Here is an 18,306-nt window from a genome sequence, read left to right as displayed (position 1 = left end):
CCGCCAATGGGCAATTATCGGCCCATTCATCTCGTAATGGGCCTGTTATTGCCTAAACGCGGGAAGTGGTGCCGGTAGCGAGCATGGCGGTAGCCGTGCCTGCCATACAGGGACGGCTACCGCCAAGCTTGTGATGAGGCCCATTGTTTCTTTTTGAAGTCACTCTGACTTCATAAAGAAATGATTTCTGTTAAGGACTGAACCATAACGGAAATAATTTCTTTATGTAGGCAGAGTGACTTCAAAAATAAACTATTTATTTTTGAAGTCATAGGGCTTCCCCCACCCCATGACATGGAGGCCTCCAGCCTAGGGTCTTCATGTCATGGGGTGGGGGTAGCCACCTGACCTTTTGTATTCACTCAGGCCTTTATAAAGTAATTATTTCTGTTACAGAAATCATTTCTTTAGAAATGCAGAGTGAATTGAAAAAGAAAATGTAAAAAAAAAAAAATGTATACAAAATGTTTTTTTTACTCCAAGTGGGGCCCCCTTCCAGAACATCTGGTCACGGGGCCCCCACACTGCAGGGGGTGCGGGGGCCCCTGTTACGCCAGTGGATCCCTGCCTAGGATGCCGTGTCCCTTCCTGTCTTCCTCACACTGATCCAGTGCAGGCTCTGCCCAATGCTTACACAAAGCTCCGCCCAGTCTGCAGGTCGCCCAATTAATTGCACTGTAATTGGATGCACGTAGTCTGTGATTAAAAGGACAAGCAGATTGGCAGTGAGTAGGTGGGTACGTCTCCAGGGTGAGAAAGAGAACGTTCATTGTCGAAAAGGAAGGACGGCTAGTCGGTCAGCACGGCAGTTGATGTAATAATGCAAGGAGCATTATATAATGTTGACAACATGGGATTGAAGAACTCATTAAAGCACATCGAAAGGCAGCACATGAAAAAAACAAGGCCCAGCTGGAGCTTCTGCCATTTCATCACCACGCACCAGAAAGTTGCCTTGCCAACACCATAACATGCTCCATAACTCCCCTTTCTCCTGACTTTTTAACTGTACCAATGTCTTGCCGATATTTGGTGGTATATGCCACCAAAAAGTCTCAAAACCAAAAAGCGTTTACCTTGCTGAGTTGTTTCTCTACAAAAACCCTTTATTTTACAGTAACTTTTAGAAATACTCTGCGCTGGTAATAACCACAAATGGATTGAAATTAGAAGAGGGTGCTGACATCTGCAGTGAGGTGCAGCCCTCTGGGAGACTCATGGAGACGAAGGTGGTTGCTGTGTCTGCAAAGAATTGTTACACAGGGAGATAGCCCATGCCTGCTCTTTACGTGATTGCTGGGTGATATGTGGTACGGGGGTGGCTTAGTCCATTCTCATCAGTTCAAAACTTGGGGGCGAGGGGTTAAATAGCCTTAAGAAACGGATCTAGGGCTTTTCCTTCGACAGAGTGCAGCCTGGGTTTCTTTTTTCTCCCTCAATTTTCCCTACATCTCCTCTCTGAAGATCTGCTTTACTGCTGCTGCTTTATCTTCCGAATGAGGGTACTATGTTGAAACACACATTATGTGGGTGGTGCGGTGTAGTGTTTTAAAGCACATAGATTCATCATTGGGTGGTCATTTTGAAGTGGTGGTCGGGGGATCACAAGTGTTGGTTGTGTGGGTGGCGCAGAGAAGTGGGGGAGACAAGACAGAATGTTGTCAGTCCAGGAGGAGAAAAGTTACAATTGCAATCATTTGTTGCACAGGTAGTACAGGAAGTCAGCTGAGGAAGAGGGCACGTTGTTGTGGGCCCAGGAAGTCATATTTTGTATTCTATCATGGTAGTGGCCTTATAACAGTTCAGAGTTGTACAGTACTGGTACAAATAGTTAAAACAAATGATGGCTAATTTAGGGCTCCACTTATCAAAAAGTAAAACATCTGGTCGACCACGTTTACCTGCAACCAAGGAGGAGACATTCAGAGCAAACACTGACTCATGATCGTGAGCAGAACGGTTTACATTACTTCAGCTACAAGCCCTAGTTGTCCACTTGAACTTCGCATTGTATGGAAAAAAATAATAAGAATCAGGCCAGTGTTCTCCAGTTCCACTGACAGGCTACTGTCTACTTAGTTTATTCTGAAGAGACAAACGGTGATCTCTGTGTTGGATAGAATTTATAGTGACAATCCAAAATGGTCGGGGACAATCAGGAGTTTCCCGCTGCAATTTAGTTGAACACTAATACAGCAGACAGCGAAGGTTCGAGTGCAATATTATGTGATTAATTGTGAATGAAGAGCCTTTAATGGTGGAACAACGATGGTCATAAGCAAAACGACGTTTTAGGATATGTTTCCCCTTATCATAATTCTATGACAAGACTGGAGGCGAGCATTATGCTTCAACTTCTTTAATTTACCACTCTTCAGCAGTTTCAACAAACTCAGAACCATAACAAAATACTGAAAACCGTATGAGCAGACTTTTCTTCTTTTAAACTACAAATCCCATAGTCTCTGTAGTCCATATCCTTCCATGCTCATCTTATGACCATATCCTGACCCTGAGCTCCTCCTCTTGTTTTACTGCTCTTCAAGCAGATAAGTACTACTTATGCATCCCCCTGTTGTAATGTGGATTTAGCAGCATTTCATAGGGTTAGTTGTGCATTTATTCAGTGTAGTGTTGCCACTAAGAACAGCAGAGGAAACGCTACAGTTTTATATATATATATATATATATATATGTAACTGAGGAGGAGCGCGTTTGCATGCTTTGCGCTGATATCCCGATTTTCGTTGCGTTTCCCCTTTCGTTATCATTTGCCGGCGCGGCAAAGGCCTTTCACGGCACTGTCACCTTGTGCCATATGACCGGCACTTCAGGGGAGCAAGCCGACGCGTGTAAGCCTACAGCGACGTGAGTCATAGTTTCGAGGAGCCACCAGTCCTCGGGTAACAGGTAAGGCAGCAGGAGGAGAGAGCGGCCAGAGCCACGTAAGAGTCAAGGCAGCCCCCTCCTTCGTGGAGGCGGGGTTTGCCACTCGCGGAGGCCACAAGGATCCCCGGCCCCCTCCTTTGGAAAGGAGGGGCCTGACCTCCACTTCGCTTCCGCATCATTTTTCTCGGCGAAGCGGAGCGTAGTGGAGTGTTTGTGGATCTCGAGCCCGCGAGGAAAGAGAGAGCTACGCTCGTAGCAACTACCAGAAAGAGCCATATTAAACAATAAAGCGGATCACTCCGGAACACGCGCCCACCGTAGGACAGCTAATGCCAACACTCGGAGTGCAGTGGCAGCTGGGAACAGCAGAGGTTGTCTGCCTGATTGAGACACGGTGCCAAGCACGGAGTTGCCCCTCAAAGGAACACGCCTAGCCCAGGCATACAGTAAAAAATAGACAGTCCGGTGCAGCCACAGAAGTAAATATATATATATATATATATATATATATATATATATATATATATATATATATATATATATTTGCCATTGAATAAACGGGAAGAAGAAGAAAGAGGCAATACTACCTCTGTCCCGTTGAGAGCATCTGAGTGAAAGGGGCATGCAGCTACATCTTTTCAGGTATTTGAGGCACACAGCATCCTCGACATGTCAGAGTTTGAGTGGAGCGAGGAAGAGCAGCCATCAGACCTGGCGGCCAGCTTCAAAGAGGTGCTGGGGAACTCACTGATAGATGCAGTAGCTTTAGGCGTCAAACCTCTGCAAGATAGGCTGGAGTCCCTAGAGGCCATGCTACAGAAGCCAGCAGAAAGCACCATACAACTGATCACATGCCTGCAGAACCCTGATAGAAAGGGTCACAGGAGAGTATTAAGGCCCGTAAGAGGAAAGCCCCTGTCGACCCTCAGGGCCCTTTGGAAGGGGCAAAGGAGAAGGCCCCGGAGGTCGTCGACGCCTTCGCAAAGCTCAGAGAAGCATATTAGCGAAGTCAGACAGTGCCGGACATCACGACCCCCACTCCAGGGGAAGATTATGATGGAGATGAGAACCCAGGCTCGGAAGAGGAGCCGGAGGATGGAGAACCTCCCTTTCAGGGTGAAGACGAACTGAGGGAAGAGGAGAAGTGCAAGCCCAGCGGAGGGAAAAGGCTCCGCAAGGAGAAACACCTCAAAGAGGAGGAAGAAGCGATGTTCGATCCGGACAGCATTCGGAATCCGAGATCGTCAGACTGGCAACCATCTCCAAGAGTGGCCCAGTCCATGACCAAGAGGCTCAGAAAAGCACTAGACAAGGAAGTCTGTCAGAGGCTAAAACGAACAAGGACCCCAGTAAAGGCATTAATAGATCCTGGAGGAGTTGCCAGGAGAAAGTGCTGGACCTGGCCGGACCACTCGCAATGGACCTGCCAGAGAGGGCCAGAGATACAGGGGAAGAAGTGGACCCCGACGCCCTAGTAGGCTGGGCGCAGAGGGCGGTATGCCTTTTAGGAAATGCGACTGTGCCATCGCTTCCGTGCGCCGGAGAGGCCTACTGTTGAAGATCGACGAGAAGCTTAGTGATCTAGCCTCATACGAAGCCGGAGAGGCGGTACAAGGACTCCTCTTCGGAGAGACCTTCAGCAAGGAGATGGGCCACTTTGTAGGTACCTTCACGTCCTTGGAGAAGGCGCAAGCTTCCATCTGGAAGTTTTTCCCCAACCGAGGTTATGGAGGGACCAGTCGCCACAGGGGTCGGTCAACTGGTCGCAACCGAGGAAGAAAAAGACCCCAGAATCCCAGGGCCCAATACTGGGAGAATAGGCAGCAGGACTCTTAACCCCTTCGTCCCGTCCAGAGGACGCTTCCCAAGGGGTCGCAGAGGAAGAGGATCTGGCCGTGGCCAAGGTTTCACGCAAGGTGAGAGCAGCATACTATCCCCCGGTAGGGGGGGAGAACTGGCATGTTTTTGAAAAAATGGCGCGAGCTTTCCAGCGATGCATGGGTAGTGCAAACGGTAGCGGGCATGAGCTTAGAGTTCCTTCAACCGCCAGTGCAGGAGCGCAGACCCCACCAGCAGCAGCTGGGACGCGCAGAGCAGGAGCTCCTGGATCGAGGGCTAGTCCAGCTAGCTTCGAAAAACGCCATAGAAAGGTGTCCCAGGGACCCCGAATTCGTAAGCAATATGTTTCTGGTGCACAGAAAGGAGAAAGTGCATCCTGTTATAAATATGAAGGAACTGAACGGTTGGATAGTCTACCGACATTTCAAGATGGAGGGCATCCATCAACTCCGAGACTCACTCAGAGAGAAAGATTGGCTGACGAGATTGGGTCTGAAGGATGCCTACCTAACGATACTGGTAGCGGAAGATTTCAGAACTTTCCTAGCTTTTCGCTGGAAAGGACAGCTTTGGCAGTTCAGGACTATGCCCTTCGGACTTGCCTCGGCACCTTGGGCTTTTACCAAGATAATGAAGCCGGTAGCGGCAGCAAAAAGAGAGAAAGGAATAAGGCTGATCATCTATCTGGACGATCTCCTGCTTCTAGCCGAGGATCGAGAGTCCCTAAAGTACCAGATGAGCTGGGTGCAAGATCTACTGATGTCCCTAGGTTTCCTAGTGAACATAGAGAAGTCAGATACCGAACCAGCGCAGAGACTGGACTTCCTAGGCTTCATCCTGGACACCAGGAAAGCTACGCTCAAACTGCCAACCCGGAAGATTCGCGAGATCAAGAGGGAATTGAGAGGATGTCTGTGAAGTCAGGTCGTGTCCCTCCGGATGCTAGCGAAGATTGTGGGGCTGTTAGAAGCTTCTATTCAGGCCATATTTCTAGGGCCTTTACATTATCGAGACCTGCAGAGGTTGAAGATAAAACATCTTCAGCAAGGCCTGAGGTACCATCAGTCAGTACCATTAGATCAGGAATCCAGAACGGAACTGGAATGGTGGTTGAAGAATATGGATGCCTGGAATGGGCGTGCCATTTTCGGAGACAAGCCAGATCTGATTATACAATCCGACGCCAGCCGTCTGGGCTGGGGAGCTCAGTGCGGAGACCTCCAGACTGGAGGGAAATGGAGCGAGGAGGAGCTCCGTCTGCACATAAATTGTCTAGAGTTGTTGGCGGGATCCTTTGCGATCAGAGCCTTCATGAAGGGAAAGATGAGGTCATGCATCCTACTGAAGATGGACAACATATCGGCAATACGATACATAAACCACCTAGGAGGCACCAGGTCCAGAATGTTAGCCGAGCTAGCGAAAGACTTTTGGCACCTCTGCCTACAATCAGAGACATGGGTCACAGCGGAGTACCTTCCAGGATCGCTGAACGTAATAGCGGACTGGAACTCGCGCTACCTCTCGGATTCCAGCGATTGGAGACTGGACCCAGCAGTATTTCGGAGGATGACCGAGAGATGGGGACCGATGCACATAGACCTGTTCGCATCCCGGTTGAACGCCCAGGCGGCAGAATATTTCAGCTGGAGACTGGACCCGGGAGCTCAAGGGCTAGACGTATTTCTACAAGAATGGAGAGGAGGTCCGCATTACACATTTCCTCCGTTTGTTATGCTGAGCAGAGTCTTAGCGAAGTGCCGGAGGGAAGCAGCGGAGTTGCTATTAGTAGCGCCACACAGGAAGGCGCAAGTATGGTTCCTGGCACTCATCGATCTGGTCGTGGATTACCCGAGGATGCTTCCGGAAGGAGAGCACTTGCTCACGGAACCAGTTGGGTCGTATCATCCTCTGAGAGTGAGGGGGGACTCTCCCTCTCATCGCGTGCAGGATATCAGGAGACTTTGGGGGATGCCAGGCATTTTGGTGTAGGCTGCGCAGCTCATCGCAGAATCCTGGGCCCCGTCCACGAGAAGGAGCTACGACGCGGCTTGGGCTAAATGGACTAGCTGGTGCAGAGGGAGAGGTGTTCATCCCGTTTCTGCGCATGTAGTGATTATTTTGAAATTTCTAGCCTAACTGTCTACAAGGGGGCAGGGCTTTCCGCACCATAGGAGTGTACAGATCCGCCATACCAGCAGGACACCTCCCTATCGAGGGTGTGCCGGCAGGAGAGCACCCAGCAGTGGTTCGGCTTATTAGAGGAGCCAAATTTAAAGTTCCCCCAGATCCTCGTTATAAGGCAGTCTGGGATGTACTGGCGGTGCTTAAGTTATTGGCAAGTTGGCCGGGGAACAGATATTTATCGCTGAAGCAGCTATCAGGGAAGTTAGCAATGCTATTGTGCCTAGTTTCCTGTAAACTCGTGTCAGATGTGAAGGCACTAGAGATAGATAGGAAGTCATTCGGTCCAGAGGGCGTAACTTTCACGATAGTGGGTAGAACTAAGACGGGGACATCCCCAGTTTACTACCTGTATTTTCCGAGTAAACCTAAATGGTGCGTAGCGAGCTGCGTAAAATATTACGAAGGCAGGACGGCAGAATTTAGAGCAGCGAATGTGCAGCAATTGCTTATAGCGCGCAGGAAGCCTTTTAAAGGGGCAGCCACCGCGACTATCACCAGATGGGTTGGAGAAGTCATGCAGGCAGCAGGCATTGATGTGGAGAAGTACGGAGTGCACTCAGTGCGCGGAGCTATGGCATCTAAAGCTTTTAGGACAGGAGTGTCTCTTAGAGATATTATGATAGCAGCAGATTGGTTGAATGATCGAACATTTAAAGAATTCTATTTTAAGCCGACCGAGAATTTACCGGTCACAGTGTTGGGGTGCTTTGAACAAGCAAAATGCTTGCCTCCAGTTTTATAATAGAATAAAGATTACCCCTGCTATCTGCGCAGGGGGTATTAATTCTATTAAAGACTAGGAGGCGAGCATTAAATTCCCACCCAGAGTTGTGTATTGCATGGGACATAGAATGGTCGTATGTGGTAATAATTTGATTGATATATGCAATACATGTACACCACCCTGATCTTTTCTGCTTTCTTTTATGCCAAGGAGAGGAGCAGAAGAACAATTGAAGTAAGCGACTAGCAGACGTAGTCGCCTGGGTTGAGGAAGTTCGACATTCGTTTGGATCAGTTGAAGTCGTTGCCAGTTGCAGGACTTAGAGTGGAGTTTTCAGTGTGACTTTCAGAGCGAGTAAAATAGAGAAGGAGCTCAGGGACAGGATATGGTCATAAGCTGAGTATGGAAAGATATGGACTACAGACTATGGGAGTTGTAGTTTAAAAGAAGAAAAGTCTGTTCAGACGGTTTTCAGTATTTTGTTATGGTTTTGAGTTTGTTGAAACTGCTGAAGAGTGGTAAATTAAAGAAGTTGAAGCATAATACTCGCCTCCTAGTCATTAATAGAATTAATACTCCCTGCACAGATAGCAGGGGTAATCTTTATTGCCCATGTCTGGGGACATCGAGGCCAAGAAGTAGAGTGGGGTTGTTTGGTCAAATAACATACCTGCAATGGATGCTATCAATAGACAGTGACCAAGTGCAGTGCTGTCTCTGCTAAAGAAAACTCAAAGCTTGTTAGTTTGAGGAAATAGTATGGTGGTCTTTCAAATTTGCCATTTGCGATGGTTACTAAAAGCCTTGACACTAGCTTTACCTCGTTGCACGATGCAGGTATCCGAGCACTGCTCACCACTTTTTTTAGGAATTGGAAAATCTTCAAAGGAGCTCTGGAAACGTTGTGTTCCCTTCCTTCTTGTTAGGGAGAATTCTCTTCAAAGGCTAATGTCCCTTACCTATTGAGTCCCCCAGCAGCTTTGCTGGATTTGAAGGGTTTATTTTTTTCTCCTGCCAAGAGTGAGACTCTTTTTTTCCCACTCTTAAACAGATGTTTAGTGTGTGTTTTAGGCTATCTTGTGTGCTTATGGTCTATGGTACCTTCCACCTCATAGGAATCATCTTTTTAACATGTGTGGTACACAGCACCCTCCGTGTAGTACCACAGTGGTGTCGTAGCGACCCCCAAACATAGACTCCATACCCTGGGACTGACTACTGTCTCCCAGGGCATGTAAAGTCCCCATTGACTTTACTAATCAAATCTTATGAACAAAACCAGGACAACCCATCTTACTATGGAAGTACTGAAAAGGGCTAATAGTTTTTCCCTAGTGTTCATTTTCGAGACGATACTGTCCAGTCCCTCTCTGCAAAGTTTCTGGCGGGTGGCAGTGGTTACTATTGTAAATATTCAACTGCAAATATTTCCCTATGGATTTTCCCATTGTTCGAGGCTACCACTTTCACTGACAGCCTCTAACATACCGCCGGTTTATTTTAATATTAACTTTAATCCGGTAGTTTTTTTTGCCCAGAACTTTAATAATATTTATTTTTCGTGTCTTGCTCTGAAATCCTAACCCGGGTTGGGGATCCTTTGTTCGTCCTTTTGGTGGGCTTCTGCACAGTAGCCCTACTCTCGGCGCCACTGAGTCTGGGGTAGACAGGATGTGTGGGAGGGGGAATAGGCACCCTGGACAGGGTTGCCTACGCAACCCAAGTCGCACTCTGCCCTGATATGCTGGGGGGTTCTCCCTTGAGAGTCTTCTTCCCTTGAGCTGGTTGGGCCAACCAGATCACCAATCGCCTTCCAGGACCTGCCTTGGTCGAATCGCCAGTGTCCTACACTCGGAGTCCGGATAGCCAGGCACTTGTCCACCACGACCGCGATTTAAAGGAGCGTACCTTTTATTCGTTTTGGCAGCACGGCGGCTGGCTTCATCCCTCGGCAGTTCAGTAACTCAAACCTTCCTCCACGACGAGAGCCTCTCCTCCTCTGCTGGTTCTCCTGAACTGCAGGAACTGCCAGGAACTACCACCACCGCAGGAGCCTCTTCCACTTTAAAGGTACATTGTTCCGCCCGGCCTCCCGTTTCGTTGGGTATCGCTGAAGGTGTTTTAAATTCTTTACTTACCTACTGGGTTGGCCACCACTATCGTCTAACATTGTCTTTTACCTTCTGCAACTGCCTTTTCAAATCATTAAACAAAGACTTGACTGCAGCTACTAGAACAGTTTGATCCTGGGCATGTTGCCTTGTATATTGACTCTGGCACAGGCCTAATGACTCTGGCTAAATCTGTTACAACTGCCTTCTCTAGATTGCTTCTCACCTAGAAATGTGTTGGTGCACCTAACTCTTATAACCACCTTTTTCTTCCCCTTCTTTTAATATTGTGAAGTGCCATTTTGCTCGGTTTTCACTTACGAATTGCTTATGTTAAAGTGCTGCCTTGCCTAACTTGTTCACAATCTGCTTGGGAAGTGTTGATGGTGTGTTATAGTGTCTGACCTAAATAACTTGTCCTTTCACTCCCTTTTGAGACATTGCTAGTGTGCCATTTCTGCTTGGTTTACACTGTGCCGTTTTTCTCAGTTTTCACTCTTGCTCAAACTTGTCTGCAATTTAAATAGGGAGATGTGTATACTTTTCTTGACTGTTTTAACTTGCTTTGATAATAGTGATTTGTGTGTTGAACTTAAGAGTGTAAAAAATAAATATATATTGGGCCTCATTACCCCTTTGGAGGTAGCCATCGCGCTATCAGCACCATGGCTGCCTCCGAAATCGTGTCCGGGTCCGATCTGGTGGAGTGGGGACTTACTGGGACATTCCGCCCTAGGCAGACCCAGGAAGTCCCCATTCCAAATGGAATTCCCCATTCCCATTTGAGCCCCCATAGGGCTCAATGAGAATGGGGAAGGCGCTAATTACGGGCCTGTTAGTGGCAGGCCCGTAATTAGCACCCTGGTCCCCTAACAGGACCCGTAAGGGACGAGTGGTCCGACCACACGTCCCTTGCGGCTCCTGCTAAGGGACCTTGGAATTGGGCAGTAAGGCATTACCGGCACCGGTCTCCTTATCGGTGCCCGGTATCCCTTACCGCCCACCTCGGAATGAGGCCTATTCTTTTAATACAAAGCTTTGGTCAGTGTTTCCTTGTCCCATAGTAATGAGGCCCTATTGTGTAAACCCTGAATACTGCTCATCTCCCTCTTGAGATAGGTCTGACTGCTCAGCTACAGCTACCAACTAAATCTGTGTGGTACAGACTGATACCAAAGGGGATTTATTGCATATACCTGTAGTCCTAATCTTCTGTAGTGCTCCCTAAGGGAACTGCGTAGGATTCTGCCTAACACTTCTCTAACAAATGTTGGCTTTTACGAGGGAACTAAAGAGCTGTTCAAAATAATATGACCACAGACATGTAACTGCCCTTTTACAATTATGATCAATTACGATTAGTCACAATCTAGAAACTATCAAAAATGTCACACTATGAATGAAACCCAGACTACCATTATCTATTGCCTATGCACATTGTTAAGTTTTTCAATCAGGCGATACAACATGGTCTCAGAATAGCATGCAGCGCACAACCGAAATGCTTATTTTGTTATATATGTAGGTTCAATACGATGGACCAGGAATCAGGCTGGTTGGTAAAGGTAATATTTAGTTATTTTTTTAATATTCAAATCAAACATGTACTTTTTAATAGGGAGCAGCAATCACCAATGTGATTACAATAACAGATAGGAATGTGAACAATGCACTTAAATTAACCCTTTAGCCACACAGATGGAAAACACCAGAGAATAGAACGCTTTTGGCTTGTTTGGCAAGATAGCACTTAAGTTAGGATGTCCCGCAGCAATGTTCCCACAACCCACAAAGAATCAATTCTAAATAGATATAAGGAAGCAGCCAGTAATCAGGAATGAGGACAAGAAATAAAAATCAAATCCAACCTTCCCTCCTCCAACAAGAGAGAAAAACAGATTTGAAACCTTACAATGTTAAATTGACACTCGAAAATGGCTGAATAAAACACTGAACATGTGCAAAAATCCCAACATCAGTACACATTTCTATGGGAGCAACATTGGAAAGATACTAGCAGTCATAAGCAATAGTTGGAGCAAAAGTAAACAATTGGAATTTGAATGGAAGGTTGAAAATAATTTATAATAAAAATAACACGTGTAAAACTTTGCAAAAATGTTGATTCCCGCCTAAAATTAACCAAACGGGTTTTAATAAAAACGGGTGAAATTCACTGATTTTGAGTGTGGTTCTTGGGTTGGGGTGTAGCTATAGGTGTTAGGTATAATCAAGAAATAAAATTAAGTCTCTAGCTATTGAACTGAGGGAGATATGCAATGTAGAATAAGAGGTGTTTTAGAAAAATCGGGTAGTGAAAACAGAAAAGAAACTCAGTGTGGACAAGAATAGTTTTACTCTACACTAGAGCATTCAGGCTAGAATACCAAAGAGGGACACAGTAAGCTCTAGAGTTGATTCATGACTTCAACCCCAGATCCCAAGCGCCCGCCCCAGCGGAACCAGCCTGATCACTCGAAATAGAATTGATAGTTTAGGATTTACACAAGATAGAAATGACTAAAGAATTGCACTTAGCAAGATAAATCAAGGACAGGATTGCAATAAGGATTCTGACAATGTTATTAAGGTAAGATAGGATGGTTTAGAGATTGGGATAGGACAAGGCAAGGCAAGGTATGCTATGGTTTTCTATGATTCCTATTAATACTTACAGTCCACTTTAATTTAGGATTTTGGACGTCAAGTGTTCTGGTCAACACACGGATCTGCTCTAACACAGTACAGCTGGGCAAATCTGGCAGGGCAAGATCAGCTGGGGCGTTCTGGTCACCAGACAGCACTGGACTGGCACTTCTGGTTACTGGATACTAAGTTTGCAACAGGCACGCATCTAGTAGCAGCAGGCCAGACTGGATCAGGATGCTTCCCTTGGGTTATTGTGATTTTTTAAGAATTTGAGGCCTAGCTAAAAATGGGGTCAGCAATGCATAGGCCTTGGATTTGTAATGAAAATCTGTAATCAGGATCAAACAGTATGAAGAAATTAGGAACTGGACGCCATGCAGGAATTCAGGAAGAAAGTCAGGAATCAGTGTGTGTCCCCTGTGTGCTGTCAGGGGCCCTTATTTATCATGCCAGATGACATCACTACAGTATATGGCAGGGGCAGGCTTACTACCCACACCCCTAATACATAGATTGGGCAAGACCATAGTTTCCGCCTTGCCCGCAGCTGATTGGATCACAGAAAAAGGATGTCATGTTTATGGGGTGATTTTTACAGTGTTTAGAAACCTCCCCTAGCTACTGGAACCAAAATCTAATTTTGCCACAAACATATATTTATGCAGTTGCCACCTCTGAGAAAATCAGATGCACAGGTTACAATATTTGTGTGTCATATTTCAATCCAAACCCTAAGTCTGTGGGACGACCTGGTTTTGCCATTCTGACACTTTTTGGTAATTTTAAACATGAAAGATATGGCCTAAAATTCCCCAACTTTGTACACAGATGCAAATTATCCCCAGGGATGTGTGTACAAAATTTGACATTTGCAGCATGGATGCTTTTCTGGTAATACAACATATATCACCATTTCTGCCCAGAGTGTGCCACGACATTCTACCAAGTTTTCAAACACTGGCCACAATTCCACTTGGCCTGGAAGTACTTTACCTAGGATATTTAAACCACATCCAAACAGCAGAACACGCTTTGCGTTATTCTGCACTCCAGCAGCGTAACACTCACTTTGTCCAGCTCCTGCTCATCTGCCTCTCCGGTGGCCCGATCCTGAAGCCCTAAATCCAGATTGCATTAATAACGTGCAAGAACAAGAACAGCACCTGCGAGCAAGAAAACTTACCTGTGAAGTAACCGGCCTTGAATCCATCTTGCGCTTTACTTACCTCGCCATTCTCCAGAGTTCGCCGCAACCTGCAAAGGTAAAGAAACAAGGACAGCATTAATAACAATTCTTACTTGGGCAAGCAGGGCGTCCTGGCAGCACCCTGCGCATCTCTTACCTCGCCCATCTCCCGGTTTCACCGCAACCTGCAAGGCAGAAGGAACAATGTCAGCATTAACAAAGCACTTACCTGGGCAAGCAGCGCTTTGATCGCTCATTACTCCGGAACATCACCACAACCTGTACAAAGAAGAGAAGAGAACACAGGTTAGCAATTAACACCAATAAACAGCACAGCGCTCCGTGCATCAATTACTCACTGTGGTCTTCGCCATCGGTGCAGCAACTCCGAGATCACAACCATCCCTGTGAAAACAAAAAGAGACATTGTAAGCGAACAGCGTAGTGGAGCAAGACGCCGAGAAGCTAGAGAAAACGGAGGGAAAGAAAGAGACAGAATAAAGACAGAAAAGACATTATAACTCACCTGGAAGACAGCAAGCAGAGTCGGAGTCACAGCCAGTCTGGACCCGACATGAGGGCACACAGATCAGTGAAGCAACTAGGTCCACAGAACGCACGCACCAACCACACACCCCTGCTCAGAGACACAGGATGGAAAATTCAACACACAAAAACCTAAGGTGAGCAATAACCCCAAGGGAGGGGATTTGGACCATAGGGAGGTGGGAGTCCACCTATCACAGAACCAGTATCTTAACCCTCCATTCTCCTATTATAGGTGCTACCCAATGTCTGGCACATAACCAAGCAGAGATGGGTCCAGGATAGCGCTTAGACCTCCATCCAGTATCGTGTGGCGCCCCTGTGGATACCAGGTGAGTGTAACAGATTGTCCCAGCCTGGAGCGAAACCAATGTCTTATGAGCTTGTGAAGATTCTTTGTTCTGGTGCATTCAAAGTCTTTCAAGCTGGCAATTAGCACTTTCCTGTGCCAGAGGTTTATGATGTGCCTCTCTTCCTGAAGGAAGTCACAGGGCTATAACTTGAAGAGCAGGTTTTTTTAATAGCTTGCCAAATTAGCCTATGAGTTTTAGCTTTTATTTTATCATTTTACATCTTGACTTAAAGCTGTGGAATCAAAACAGTTTATAGGTGGACTTTTACCAGCAAAAAATCATGTTACATTGCTAAGTAAGCAGGCCTTCACACAACAATTTACTTTTAAATAGGAGATTTTCTCTCTTCAGTCAGAAAAATACATTTCACTATTTCTTTAAATTTGGTTTTCATCTCCAGCAAATACACACATTGTGCAGCTGTAGTTCTTTTATTGAGTGCCGGAGTTGTTTTGTAGCATGGATACATTTAAACAGGCATCTATTTAGAGTATTTCTCTGAACAGCTAATGTTTAGATACTTTGGCAAAGGAAATAGATGTGTTTCCCGTGTAAAATGAAAACAAAGCCCCTGGTTGATTTTTCAAAGATATTTTTGACAGATTCAAGAATTAGGCCCGGTTCTGCTGAGACACAATGGATGATCCTGGGCATTGCAGAGCCTTTTTAACCACAGTTGTTCATAAGGACTGGATAAGTTTAGCACCAAGCAACACTTTTAAAGGTTGAAAAAGGTCATTTTAAAGAGGCATTTTGGGTTTTCAGCAAAATAATGCTACCTCTTTCACTTCACTCCATGTTAACTGTTGCAGAGCACACTGGCACATTACTGCAGTGAGTCCTCTGTTCCATCACACAACAATGGGTGTGGCAGGGTGGTGCAGCCATCTTCTGGTTGTTGCAAAAATGCAGTTTTGAGATCCTGATGCACACAGGAGTCAGCACAGCCATTTTGCTGTTTATTGCACCACTGCAGCAAAGTGATGTAGTATATCACAGCTGAGTGGGTCAATATATCCCAAAGATCCCCCCCCCGACTTCTTCGGGACTTCCAGTCATGGGGGAGTCGGCAAGTGGGATTTCTTCCATGGGAAAAACAGTTTCAGTTGGGTATGAGTCCTTCTTCCTTCAGTGATTAATACGACATGTTTCCCTTGCTGCGTCTGGGTGGAAGGTGGACCGATACCCCGGCCTTGTGTTGAGTTTTCATTTCTGGTGGGAAGCGACACTCCAGGTTTCCTTGGGTTTCTCCTTCCGAGCCCCTGAGGAGGTCCTCATTGGTAATGACGGTGCAACTAGTGCAAATCTAGGAATGAAGCACAAACAGGTTAATACAATTTTCCCACTATCTTCCCACCAATTGGGTTGACAGCAGTGAGATACGCATGCATTTATTCATAATTATACTATTTCTATGTTTTCGATGTATTCCCCTCTGGGTTTTAAATACACTCCTCTATTTGCTGCAAAGTGTGCCTGGGCTGGCAACTCTTTAGCTGACTTAATGTGGACCAACTTCGAATCTGTCAAATTACCTTTGAGGATGCAGATTCTGTAGGCGACAGGTGAGATTTTGTCTACAATTTCAAAAGGTCCCCGCCAGCTAGGCAAAAAGGTGCGCTCTTTGGTCTGGTTCCTTTGGAAATTGTACAAGTAGACCATGTCTCCTACTTGGGATTCCTTTTAGGTTTTTTTTAGATCATACTGAGTCTTCATGCCCTCTGCAGATCTTTCTAGATTCCGCTGAGCATAAGCAAAAGCATGTTGAAGGTGTTTTCTCCGACTCTCAACATACTCTTGAGTTGTGGAGGCATTTATCAATGTCTGCTCTTGTGTTCTATAGAGCAGATGCTGGGGTAACACCATCCTTCATCCAGTCATCAGCTCAAATGGAGACAATTTAGTTGCAGAAGAAGGGGTAGATCTGATGGCCATCAGGACAAGCAATAATTGGATGTCCCAACTTGGCCCAGAATCTGCCACAAATGTTTTTAGTATGCTCACGATGGTTTTATTGTACCTCTTAACTCGACCACTAGAGATGGCGGTATGCAATGTGTAGTTTCCTTTTTACCCCAAGTATTTCCCACATCTTTGTCATCACTTTGCCGGTGAAATGACTACCTCGGTCTGACTCAATGCTTTGGGGTAGTCCAAAACGTGAGAATATGTGATTGATCATCAGGGCAGCTACTGTTTCTGCCTTGAAATTTGGGGCTGGGAGATATCCACCCATTTAGGAAGCAAGCATGTTGCGGTTAACATGTACGTGTTCCCCCTAGAGGAGCGAATCACAGGCCTGATGAAATCTACTTGTAAATCTGACAAAGGCAGTGTCATCCCCCTCTTTTGGAGGGGAGCTCAATGTGTGAGTGATGTTGCCTGAAATTGTGCACTCACAAGATACCCCTTCAAGTATTGGTTGAGGTCCTGCCCCATGTGTGGCCAACATGCAACCTCTGGCAAGATTTCTAATGTAGTATGATACCCCGATGACCGCTGTGGCCACATCATGGGCATTGCTTAGCATCAGGCTTCGGAATGAGGTAGGGACCACCAAGTGGTCACATCCAGATATGGATCTCCTTACCAACAAACCGTCTTGGATTTGGAACATTTTGGGACATTTCATCAACACCCTGAAGTCCTCTTTCCCAATGCAATTGGTATCCGTCAGGGGTAAATTCTCAGGGTCCTCAATGTGTTGATAAAATTTACCAATGATTGGGTCCCCTTTTTGTGCCATGATTAAATCAGCATCTGGGGTCTCCTTAATCCACTGGGCAGTTGAGAGTTAATTGTGAGCATTTGTCTGTGTAAAGACTGGAGGGGGTTGTCTGTACATCTGGTCTCTATATGCAGAGGAAAGGTACAGATGACCCCTTCCAAGATTCTCTATTATTATTACGTGGTCGAGCAATCAAGGCCTAGCTTCTCAGGATGTAATGCAGGCTGGTTCTTAAGTACAGTGTAGTACCCAAGTCCCCACAAAGGGATGTCCACACACTGTATTAGTGAAAAAACAGTCTTTATATAATTAACATTCAAGGTTATGTACACTATCACAATAATTTACTTTGTGCTCAGAAAATCAAGAATGGCAAATATAGACAGTTCTAAGTGGTACCACAATTATTATCAGATTTCATTAAAGTGCACAAACTGTACTCTGGTTAAAATGTCACACAAATCAATTAATAAAGGTAACCAACAATAGACATAGGAGGACAGCAGTTGTTTAGAACAATTGGCAGAATACTGGCCTCTACCATTAAACACAGTTCTGTGTGGAGATCCCCCCATCTGGGCAACCTGTAAAATAGAGAAATATAACAAGCCCAGTCCATATATTGTTCTATAAGTCTTATTTCTTTCTATAATGTTTCTACCCCCCTACTGTTCCTGCTGGAGCAGAATTCATTGAAGAGGCGTTGATGGATCCTTCTTGAGTGACTCCCTTTAAAGCAGGAGCCACGGATTGTCGAGAGGCAGGAGCCACGGGTTGTCGAGAGGCATCGAAGAAGGTGAACTTGGCGTTGACGGCATCGATGAAAAGTTCGAGGGTGCCAAGACCACGGCGTCGATCCAGGTGGTGCTCGTCGGCGATATCCTGCGAGGATGAGGTGTGCGGGGCACCTCATTTTTGGATAGTTCAGGACCGCAAAGAGTTTTTGAAGAACTGTGGCCCAAGAAGGGAGTAGAGTAATCAAAGTCTTTGTGGTCTTTGGGTGGCGGCAAACCCACCAGCGGAATCTCCTCGGCGCATCAGCGTCCTCGACTTTCTCTGGTGGGATAAAGCGGTCATCAGTGCGGACAAGGGAG

The sequence above is a fragment of the Ambystoma mexicanum genome, chromosome 5p (genome assembly GCF_040938575.1).
Source record: "Ambystoma mexicanum isolate Mex_15411 chromosome 5p, UKY_AmexF1_1, whole genome shotgun sequence".
Lineage (NCBI taxonomy): Eukaryota > Metazoa > Chordata > Amphibia > Caudata > Ambystomatidae > Ambystoma > Ambystoma mexicanum.
This window is presented reverse-complemented; position numbering follows the sequence as displayed.